This window comes from Moschus berezovskii, chromosome 20, assembly GCF_049115385.1.
Source record: "Moschus berezovskii isolate FMDL1 chromosome 20, NW_MosBer_1.0, whole genome shotgun sequence".
Lineage (NCBI taxonomy): Eukaryota > Metazoa > Chordata > Mammalia > Artiodactyla > Moschidae > Moschus > Moschus berezovskii.
Window position 1 is genome coordinate 15,279,740 of NC_142479.1, and position 11,596 is coordinate 15,291,335.

An 11,596-nucleotide genomic window follows, 5' to 3' on the forward strand; every position below is an offset into this window, starting at 1 on the left:
CTATACAGAAAAGATCTTCATGACCAAAATACTATCATGATGTTATCATTCATCTAGAACCAGACATCCTGGAATGCAAAGTCAAGTGGGCCTTAGGAAGCATCACTACAAACAAAGCTAGTGGAGGTGATGGAATTCTCACTGAGTTATTTCAAATCCTGAAAAATAATGCTGTGAAAGTGCTGCACTCACTATGCCAGCAAATTTGGGAAACTCAGCAGTGGTCACAGGACTGGAAAAGGTCAGTCTTCATTCCAATCCCAAAGAAAGGCAATGCCAAAGACTGCTCAAACTACCACACAATTGCACTCATCTAACACACTAACAAAGCCATGCTCAAAATTCTCAGAGTCAAGCTTCAGCAATATGTGAACCATGAAGTTCCAGATGTTCAAGCTGGTTTTAGAAAAGGGAGCAGAACCAGAGATCAAATTGCCAACATCTGGCTGGATCATGGAAAAAGCAAAAGAGTTCCAGAAAAACATCTATTTTTGCTTTATTGACTATGCCAAACCTTTTGACTGTGTGTATCACAATAAACTATGGAAAATTCTGAAAGAGATGGGCATACCAGACCACCTGACCTGCCTCTTGAGAAACCTGTAAGCAGGTCAGGAACCAACAGTCAGAACTGGACATGGAACAACAGACTGGTTCCAAATAGGAAAAGGAGTACGTCAAGGCTGTATATTGTCACCCTGCTTATTTAACTTATATGCAGAATACATCATGAGAAACGCTGGGCTGGGAGAAGCACAAGCTGGAATCAAGATTGCTGGGAGTAACCTCAGATATGCAGATGACACCACCCTTATGGCAGAAAGTGAAGAGGAACTAAAAAACCTCTTGATGAAATGAAACAGGATAGTGAAAAAGTTCGCTTAAAGCTCAACATTCAGAAAACTGAGATCATGGCATCTGGTCCCATCACTTCATGGGAAATAGATGGGGAAACAGTGGAAACAGTGTCAGACTTTATTTTTTGGGGCTCCAAAATCACTGTAGATGGTGATGGCAGCCATGAAATTAAAAGACGCTTACTCCTTGGAAGGAAAGTTATGACCAACCTAGATAGCATATTAAAAAGCAGAGACATTACTTTGCCAACAAAGGTCCATCTAGTCAAGGCTTTGGTTTTTCCCATGGTCATATATGGATGTGAGAGTTTGACTGTGAAGAAAGCTGAGTGCTGAAGAATTAATGCTTTTGAACTGTGGTGTTGGAGAAGACTCTTGAGACTCCCTTGGACTGCAAGGAGATCCAACCAGTCCATCCTAAAGGAGATCAGTCCTGGGTGTTCATTGGAAGGACTGATGCTAAAGCTGAAACTCCAATACTTTGGCCATCTCATGCGAAGAGTTGACTCACTGGAAAAGACCCTGATGCTGGGAGGGATTGGGGGTGGGAGAAGAAGGGGACAACAGAGAATGAGATGGCTGGATAGCATTACCGACTCGATGGACATGAGTTTGAGTGAACTCCGGGAGTTGGTGATGAACAGGGAAGCCTGGCGTGCAGGTATTCTTTGGGTAGCAAAGATTCAGACAGGACTGAGTGAGTGAACTGAACTGAACTAATGCATATATACGGAATCTAGAAAAGTGGTACTGAAGAAGACTTTCCTGGTGGTTCAGAGGATGAAGCGTCTTGCGTACAATGTGGGAGACCTGGGTTCAATCTCTGGATTGGGAAGATACTCTGGAGAAGGAAATGGCAACCCATTCCAGTACTTTTGCCTGGAAAATCCCATGGACAGAGGAGCCTGGTAGTCTACAGTCCATGGGGTTGCAACGAGTCAGATACGACTGAGAGACTTCACTTTAATGGAGAAACAGACAGAGAATAGGCTTATGGACATGACGAGAGGGGAGGAGTCGGTGAGATATATGGAAAGAGTAACATGCAAACTTATATTACCATATGTAAAATAGACAGCCAACAGGAATTTGCTCTATGGCTCAGGAAACTCAAACAGGGGATCTGTATAAATCTACAAGGTTGGAATGGGGTGGGAGATGGGAGGGAGGTTAAAAAGGGAGGGGATATATGTATACCTATGTCTGATTCATTTTGAGGTTTAACAGAAAACAAAAAAATTCTGTAAAGCAATTATCCTTCATTTAATCTTTTTTAATTAAAAAAAGGTTACATACATATGTAAATAAATTATAAGTAATGAAAAATAGCCTACTCATTGTAAGACAAATAATTTACAAGGTGAGCAGGGCAGAATCTGGTATGAAATTTTTGAGGCTGTAATAGAGTTGGAGATAAGAGTATGAACATATACATACATATATAATATGTATATGTATATATATATATATATGTATATACTTGATTTAGTAAGCATGCATATATTTCCTGGCGCTACTCAGGTGGCACTAGTGGTAAAGAACCCACCTGCCAATGTTAAAGACCTAAGAGACACAGGTTTTATCTTTGGGTTGGGAAGATCCCCTGGAGGATGACATGGCAACCTACTCCAGTATTCTTGCCTGGAGAATCCCATAGACAGAGGAGCCTGGCAGGCTATAGTCTAACGGGTTGAAAAGATTCAGACACAACTGAGTGACACACTTTCAGTTTTTTTCAATCCACTAATAGAATGAGATGGAAGGACATTTCACTTCTGTATTTCCCCTCAAAAACCATTTCAGTCTAATCATGCGGAAATATTAGATAAACTCAAGTTGAGGGTCATTATATAAAATACATGATCAGTACTTTTCAAACATGTTATGGAAAAACAGAAATTGTCACACGTTAGAGGAAACGGATATGGTGACTAAATGTAGCACAGTACTCTGGATTAGATGCTGGAACAGTTAAAGGCACTCTCAGGCATGATGGTGAGATCCAAATAGAGTCTGTAGTTTAATTAACAGCAATATATCAATGGCGATTTTGTACTTTGGATAAATGTATCAAGAGTATGTAGGTTTTAAATTTAAGAGACTATCAGAAAAGAATATATGAAAATTCTCAGTGCTATTCTTACAATTCTACCTGAAATCTAGAAGTATTTTAAAAATTTCTTAAAAAGCAAGATATATCTTTTTCCAGGCAAAATATAGTGTAAACCTGTTGGAGATTTGACTCTGTGGCAATTTTCCATGTTCACTGTGTTTTTTATGCCCCAGAACTTTTCCCTCATTTAAGGACGTTAGACTGATGACAGGCTGTGTATCCATGCACATGTGACTAATGCCTCTTAGACTCAAATCTCTAATTTGTCAAAGGGAGAAAATAATAGTACTTAGCTCATAAAGCTGTTATAAAGATGCAAATAAATGATACCTTTAAAGCACCCAACATTGTACCTGACACATAAAAAGCATTAAATGCATTTTAGCTATTGTCAATACTGCTATGATTATTATTGTTATACTTACTATTATTCACATAGAACCTGCGGACATATGATTATTTGGGTGTTAGGGAAGGGCAGAGTTTACGAAATGTAGAAATCATGAACTGGGAAAGTGACGACTTTAAATTGTAATAAGTGGTAAAGCTGTTTACTCCTTAGAGCCTGTGTAAAGGAAGATAGACGTCTATGGTATAAGATTTTAGTGTAGAAAGTAGTATTGCCTCTGGTGGCTGGTGCATCATCCATCATTTCCTAAGTAAGCATTTGCCATTTATCTTTAATTCATTAAAAGAGAATGCTAAATGTTCAGAGCCTTGCTAAGTACATAATAAACCTTCAATAAGTGGTACTTTCCCCCCTTCTTTCTACTTTCTCAATTTTATATAGAAATATTTATGAGACACTTACTATGTATCAGGCTAGATGCTGGTGCTTAGAAAACCAAGATGAAGACAACATCACCACTACTGTCAAGAAACATGGGCTTCCACAGGAATCACACTAGTAAGGAAAAGTAAAGGATTAAAAAGACACACTCTCTATGCTCCGGGAACTAACAATTTATTTATAAACTAACTTGAAATAAAAAGATCAATTTTATTATTAATCCATTTTAAATGGGGGAGGGGAAACTACTTGAGTAATTAAAGATATAACTTTGCTTTCAAAGTGTCCTTTGAGGGAAAGAGGCTTTGGGAAATGGTTTCACACATGATTTATTAAGAAAGTCATCATTCTGGTTGATTTTTCTGTGGATAAATATATATTTTAATAAATATAATTAAAACATGCTAATATGAGGTCTTTATTTGCAGTAGAGTTTGCACAAAAACCTTTTGTTATTTGGCAGTAAAGAGGAAGCAACCAGTTGGGTTAGATTTCAGACTGAATATGGAGAAGTCCGCTTTCCAAAGGCTAGGTTCACATAATATGTGTATCCATATAAACACAATATCTTTGGGGTCTTCTTTGATAATTCAGAATTTGCTTGTCTTATTTCAGTAATTGGTATACTCTGACTTTGAAATGCAAGTAACATTAATAATAGCAACTAGCATTTATTGAGAACTTACCGTGTACTAGGCAATTTGTGATATATTTTATCTGTAGTATTTCACTGAGTTCTGAGAACATTTTTTAGCATTATCATCTTCTTTGAGAGGAAAAGAGCATGGTAGGCTCTGCTAACAGCCATTCTTCCTTTATCCCTATAATTTTTGTTTCACAAAACAAATAATTGTCTTATGTATTGAAACCACTATGTTTAAAATATTATACAGTCTTGCCAAAAACATCACATAGGCTATTGACGGCTGAACTGTGCTATTAAATATTATGCTGTACCTGCTTCAATATGTTGTTATTGTTTAGTTGCTGAGTCGTATCCAATTCTTTTGTGACCCCATAGACTGTAGCCCACTAGGCTCCTCTGTCCATGGGGTTTCCCAGGCAAGAATACTGGAGTGGGTTGCCATTCCCTTCTCCAGGGGATCTTCCTGACCCAGGGATCACACCTGCATCTCCTGCATTGGCAGGGAGCTTCTTTACTACTGAGCCATCCAGGAAGCCAATCTGCTTCAATAAATGCTAAATAATCTCATGTTTTAAAAAAGTAATAATCTGATATCTATTTTTAAGGTCTAACCTAATATTGCTTATTTTAAGTGGACTAAAAGTTGTTTTTCTTCCCTCTACATCTAAAAATGACTGGTCATTAAATCTTTTTTCTAGAGATGCACCTCTGGCCATGAAAAAAATATGTTTCTACAATTGTGCCCCAAATCATAGCCTTTCTCATCTACTGAGGACATCACTCCAGCACTTCTCTCTCTCTTCTCCACTATCCTTTTTCTTTTTCCACCCGCTCTTGAATTATGATCACGGACATACAAAGAGGTATAAGGCATCTCTTGACTCACTTTCTCACCAATTACCACTCCACTGCTCTGCTACTCTTCATACAGCATCTCCTAGAAGGAGTATTCCGTGCTCCCTGTCTCAAGGCCACCCTCTCATTATTTCTTTGTTTCTTCTAACCAGGCATCCTTCACCTTTCTTTTGAACCCACTCCTGTAGATGCCACCTATGAATACTCACTCGGATGTCAATAGGCAATTCCAGATCTTTAATCCTAGAAAACACTGATCATTGTTTCCTTCCTAAAACATCTTACTCACTTGGCTTCAAGGACTCCGTATTCTTCTTTGCCTCCTGCTCACAGGTTATTTCTTCCCAGTCTCTTTTGCTGATTTTCCCTCATCTCTCCAATTTCCTAGTGATGGACTTGGCTCAAAGCTCAGCCCTTGGACCTCTTGTCTTCTTTATCTGCACAGCTTTTTGTGATAATTTTTCTACCACTTATGACTTATCACTATGCTGATAACTTCCAAAATTTAATCTGCAACATGAAACTTCTCACCCAAATCTATACTGTTATATTTAATTCCCCTCCCAGCATCTCCACTTGGATGTCTAACCAGAGATTTTACATCTACCACACACAAAACAAATCTTGCTCTAAAAACAAACATGTTTCTAGTGGTTCACAAGAAAACCCTTGGTTCATCTTTGACTCTGGTAAGAGACAAATTCAAATGGTCCTAGAGCTCATTTCCTTCCAACTTTTGACAGTAGCTTAATAGACAACTAGTTCACCAGAATTGACACAGTTTGATGTTATTCCTGGCTGTTTCCAAGTCCTTAATATTGCAGACCTCGGCACTTTGCAGACACAATCTCTAGCATTGTTCCTGGTCAGGATGTCCGTTGATATATAGAGAAACTTGTTACATAGAGAAACTCTGCACGCCCTAGCTCTCTTAGGTTAATCTATAAATACGTAGTAAGCTGTGGGGCTGAGGACCCTTCCCACTTTCAGAACTCTCAGGTTTATATCCAGTCTGTTTGCTAAGGCAGGTCCTGTCTGCTGGGACTTTGGTGCATACAAAACATCTATATTAAGCCCATGCTGTGAAATAATGAGAGTTCAGGACACTATGAGTGGTCTGTTAATTTTCTGCTTCTAAGACCGTCTCCCATAAGCTCTGTTATATCTGCAGCATGTGGTACAAATTCCTCATAGCAATGGCCCATAAATGATCCATATCTCCCTGAGCTCTTGGATCTTACTTCCTGGTACGTAATTCTTTGTTCATTGTATTAGCTTATTGTGACTGCCATAATAAAGCACCACAGACAGAGTGGCTTACACAACAGAAATTTGTTTTCTCACAGCTCTCATGTCTAACAGTCTGAGAACAAGAGATCAATAGGGGTGATGTCTTCCTAGGCCTCTCTCCTTGGGAGGTAACTGTCTTCTAGGATCTTCACATAGCCTTCTCTCTGTGTTTGTCTGAAAAACTACTCCTCACATAAGAAGGCCAGTCACATTGGATCAGGGCCCACCCTAATCATTTGATTTTGACTTAAAAACCTCTTTAAAAAATGTATCTCTAAACACAATAACTTTCTGGGATAGTCGAGATCAGGACTTCAACATATGATTTTGAAGTCTGTCTGTTCTAATTAGAGTATAAACTCCATTAGGACCTTTATTAACTGTTGAATTTCCAGAGTTCAGAGTAGTGCCTGGCACATAGTTGGCATTCAGCAAATATTTGCCAAAACTTAAGTCATCAGTGTCTGAATTGATTGATTTCTGATCATGGCTTCAGTTCAGTTGTTCAGTCGTGTCCGACTCTTTGTGACCACATAGATGGTAGCATGCCAGGCTTTCCTGTCCATCAGCAACTCCTGGAGCTTGCTCAAACTCATGTCCCTTGAGTCAGTGATGCCATCCAACCAGCTCATCCTCTGTCATCCTCTTCTCTTGCCTTCAATATTTCTCAGTGTCAGGGTCTTTTCCAATGAGTCAGTTCTTCACATCAGGTGGCAAAAGTATTGGAGCTTCAGCATCAGCATCAGTCCTTCAAATGAATATGCAGCACTGATTTCCTTTTGGATGGACTAGTTGGATCTCCTGGCAGTCCAAGGGACTCTCGAGAGTCTTCTCCAACACAACAGCTCAAAAGCAACAATTCTTCAGCAGTCAACTTTCTTTATAATCCAACTCTCACATCCATACATGACAACTGAAAAAACAATAGCTTTGACTAGATAGAACTTTGTTGGCAAAATAATGTCTCTACCTTTTAATATGCTATCTAGGTTGGTCATAGCTTTTCTTCCAAGGAGCAAGAATCTTTTAATTTCTTGGCTGCAGTCACCATCTGCAGTGATTTTGGAGCACAAGAAAATAAAATCTGTCACTGTTTCCATTGTTTCCCCATCTATTTGCCATGAAGTGATGGGACCTTCATTGACTATTCCAAAGCCTTTGACTGTGTGGATCACAATAAACTGGAAAATTCTGAAAGAGATGGGAATACCACACCACCTGACCTGCCTCTTGAGAAACCTGTATGCAGGGTAGGAAGCAACAGTCAAACTGTACATGGAACAACAGACTGGTTCCAAACAGGAAAAGGAGTATGTCAAGGCTGTATATTGTCACCTTGCTTATTTAATTTATATGCAGAGTATATCATTAGAAACGCTGGGCAGGAAGAAGTACAAGCTGGAATGAAGATTGCTGGGAGAAATATCAATAACCTCAGATATGCAGATGACACCACCCTTATGGCAGAAAGTGAAGAGGAACTCAAAAGCCTCTTGATGAAAGTGAAAGAGGAGACTGAAAAGGTTGGCTTGAAGTTCAACATTCAGAAAACAAAGATCATGGCATCTGGTCCCATCACTTAATGGCAAATAGATGGAAAAACAGTGGAAACAGTGTCAGACTTGGGTCTCCAAAATCACTGCTGATGCTGATAGAAGCCAGGAGATTAAAAGACGCTTAATCCTGGGAAGGAAAGTTATGACCAACCTTGATAGTATATTCAAAAGCAGAGACATTACTTTGCCAACAAAGGTCCATCTAGTCAAGGCTATGGTTTTTCCGGTGGTCATGTATGGATGTGAGAGTTGGACTGTTAAGAAAGCTGATCGCCGAAGAATTGATGCTTTTGAACTGTGGTTCTGGAGAAGACTCTTGAGAGTCCCTTGGACTGCAAGGAGATCCAACCAGTCCATTCTAAAGGAGATCAATCCTGGGTGTTCATTGGAAGGACTGATGCTAAAGCTGAAGCTCCAATACTTTGGCCACCTCATGCGACGAGTTGACTCACTGGAAAAGACTCTGATGCTGGGAAAGGTTGGGGGCGGGAGGAGAAGGGGACAACAGAGAATGAGATGGCTGGATGGCATCACCGACTCTGTGGACATGAGTTTGAGTGAACTCCGGGAGTTGGTGATGGACAGGGAGGCCTGGAGTGCTGTGATTCGTGGGGTCACGGAGAGTCGGACACGACTGAGCGACTGAACTGAACTGAACTGATGGGACCAGATGCCATGATCTTAGTTTTTTGAATGTTGAGTTTTAAGCCAACTATTTCACTCTCCTCTTTCACTTTCATTGAGAGGCTCTTTAGTTCCTCTTCACTTTCTGCCATAAGAGTGTGCCTTTAGAATATGGCTTAGATGTGCAAAAAACTGTTCATTTTTCATTTCCAAATGTAATTAAAAAATAAGTTATTGATAAAAATATGAATTCATTGAGACACACAAAGTATTAATAACTAAAAAAATGCATCTAATGGTAAAAAATAAATAGTATAGAATATGAAAAAAAAGTGATAAATGGAAACTTCCATTAGAGTTTCTCTTTTGAAGCCATTCTATTCTATGGGATTCTACAAGGTTAAGCATAAACTCACTTTACTTTTTTCTAACCTTAAAAATCCCTTTTCTTTCAAGATGGATAGATGAAAAGATGAAAGTGTAGTCACTCAGTCATGTTCAACTTTTTGGGACCCCATGGACTATAGCCCACCAGGCTCCTCTGTCCAGGGAATTCTCCATGCAAGAATGCTGGAGTGGGTTGCCATGTCCTTCTACAGGGGATCTTCCTGACCCAGGGAACAACCCGCATTGTGGGCAGATTACTATCTGAGCCACCAGGGAAGATGTGGATAGATACAACTAAAAACGAAAATGAAAATGTCTTTGTAAATGGGAAAGTGCTGTTGCCCAGGCATCAAAGCAGGTGTGAGCATCTCCTGAATGTAGTCCCTGAAATCACCTGTCTACTGGAGCAGGAGAGAAGGGGCTGCTGGAACAAAGTCCAGAGTTTTGCCAAAGGCAAATGCAGAGGCATTTTTCTCTGTTGATTGTTGCTTCTGCCTTAAGACTGTTGGAAGCAGAGAGTGGATGTTAATACATCAGAAAGACTGGGAGCTACAACGAGGAGGAGGAAGAGCTGGAGCACTACTCAGTAAATACTTTAAAGAGCCCCAGGGACTGTGGGAAGTGCCTGGAGTGAGACTGTTTACCAAACAAAGCTTATATCATCACATTTCATATTTTGCTCAGCTCCAGCTATGTGAGCTACATAAAAATTCATTCAACTATGGCATTCCCTTGCTTCATTGGCTTTAATTAAACTTGCTTTGTGCTTAGGGAAATTAGCAAACTTTTTGCAGTTGAGGGGAGAAAAACATGGATTATTCACATGGGTAGATTTTTCACTTTAACTCACACAGCTCAAATGCCTATCATATTCAGTGATTCTAATGGCTACAGCACAGTGCCAAAATCTATTAGCAGAGTCTGCTCACTCTGCCTGTGGAATGGAATTGCCATGTAACTCTAGTGTGCATGATTGATAACATCAGAGAAGAAGGTCGCTGGATTCTGGCTCTTATCAGAGATCTGTCATTCAATAAAATGGCCCCACAACACTGAGTATGAGAAAAAGATTCCCTTGTTGGACCAATGGTGGTAGTGGCCTGTGGATTTCCTAAACTTTCCAATTTACAGTACTCCATTTCACGTGCAAATGACTGACTGGTGTTGGATGTCTGAACCCAGAATGAACTACCTTTCACTCAATGTGAAGAAATTGTTGGGTATGAACAATTAATTCTTTAGTGGCAGTAGTTTGCAGTATTTCAGTTAGGAGCTAAGGAGAACCTGAGAGTGAAAAGAGAACAAAACACTTGTTCTTTGCAGAGACAAGAATTTGATTTTATTTCACTTAAGGAGAAAACAAAATACTAGTAAAAACTGATTAAGGCATTGATTCTAGGCCAGAAATCTGAAACTTCAGAGGCCTCAATTATGTTTGAGGCCAAAAATGATTTGGTGACATGTGCTCTTAAGTTAAAGCCACAAAAACTACAAATTGCCTACTTGCAGCAAAACAGACTTGCCTACAGTAACAGAAGACCATGACCTATGTTACGGAATTCCAAAGCTTTAAGAAAAGATAGCTATCCATTAACTACTTCCCTTACCTACTTACCACTTCTTAGATTCCTGGAATAATTTAATTCACTCATTATAGTCTTTTTTTGTGTTAGTCTCTACTTCCTGTAAAATTTCAATGCTTTCTTGCTTTTGCATGTGCTTCTCCTGATAGAAATTTTCCCAAACTGTCTTTCGTAGATTTGGGGACTTCAGATAAGCCTTGTTGTATATTCATGTGGCATTAATATTGCTAGTACTTAGCAGTGAGTCAAACAGTCTTAGGGTAGTCCCTAGTTTTGATTAATGAGCCATCTTGGAGTTTCATGGAGTAATATCTAAAAGCTGCTGGGCTCAAGGTTTGAGTTCTAATATTCCAGTATGAGTTATCTATATGCCTTGTCTATGCATTTGTCTTCCTAACATTTGACATGTTTGCTTCCTTATATCTGGATTCATGCTCCTGAGAAGGTGGTTTATTTCCAATTTTTGAAACAGTTGTATCAAAAATGTCTGCCTTCACCTCTGCTCAAAGCTCTGGAAAGAGACAGGTGTGCAATTTTGAGGTGAGTAGAAAGTGCCGTCTCCAAGGAAATGATTCATTGCCTAAGACTTACACACAAGAGTTCAGTTCAGTCACTCAGTCGTGTCCAACTCTTTGCGACCCCATGGAATATAGCATGCCAGGCTTCCTTATTCATCACCAACTCCCAGAGTTTACCCAAACTCATGTCCATCGAATTGACGATGCCATCCAACCATCTCATCCTCTGTTACCCCTTCTCCTCCTGCCTTCACTCTTTCCCAGCATCAGGGTCCTTTCCAATGAGCCAGCTCTTCGCATCAGGTGGCCAAAGTATTGGAATTTCAGCTTCAACATCAGTCCTTCCAATGAACACTCAGGACTGATCTCCTTTAAGA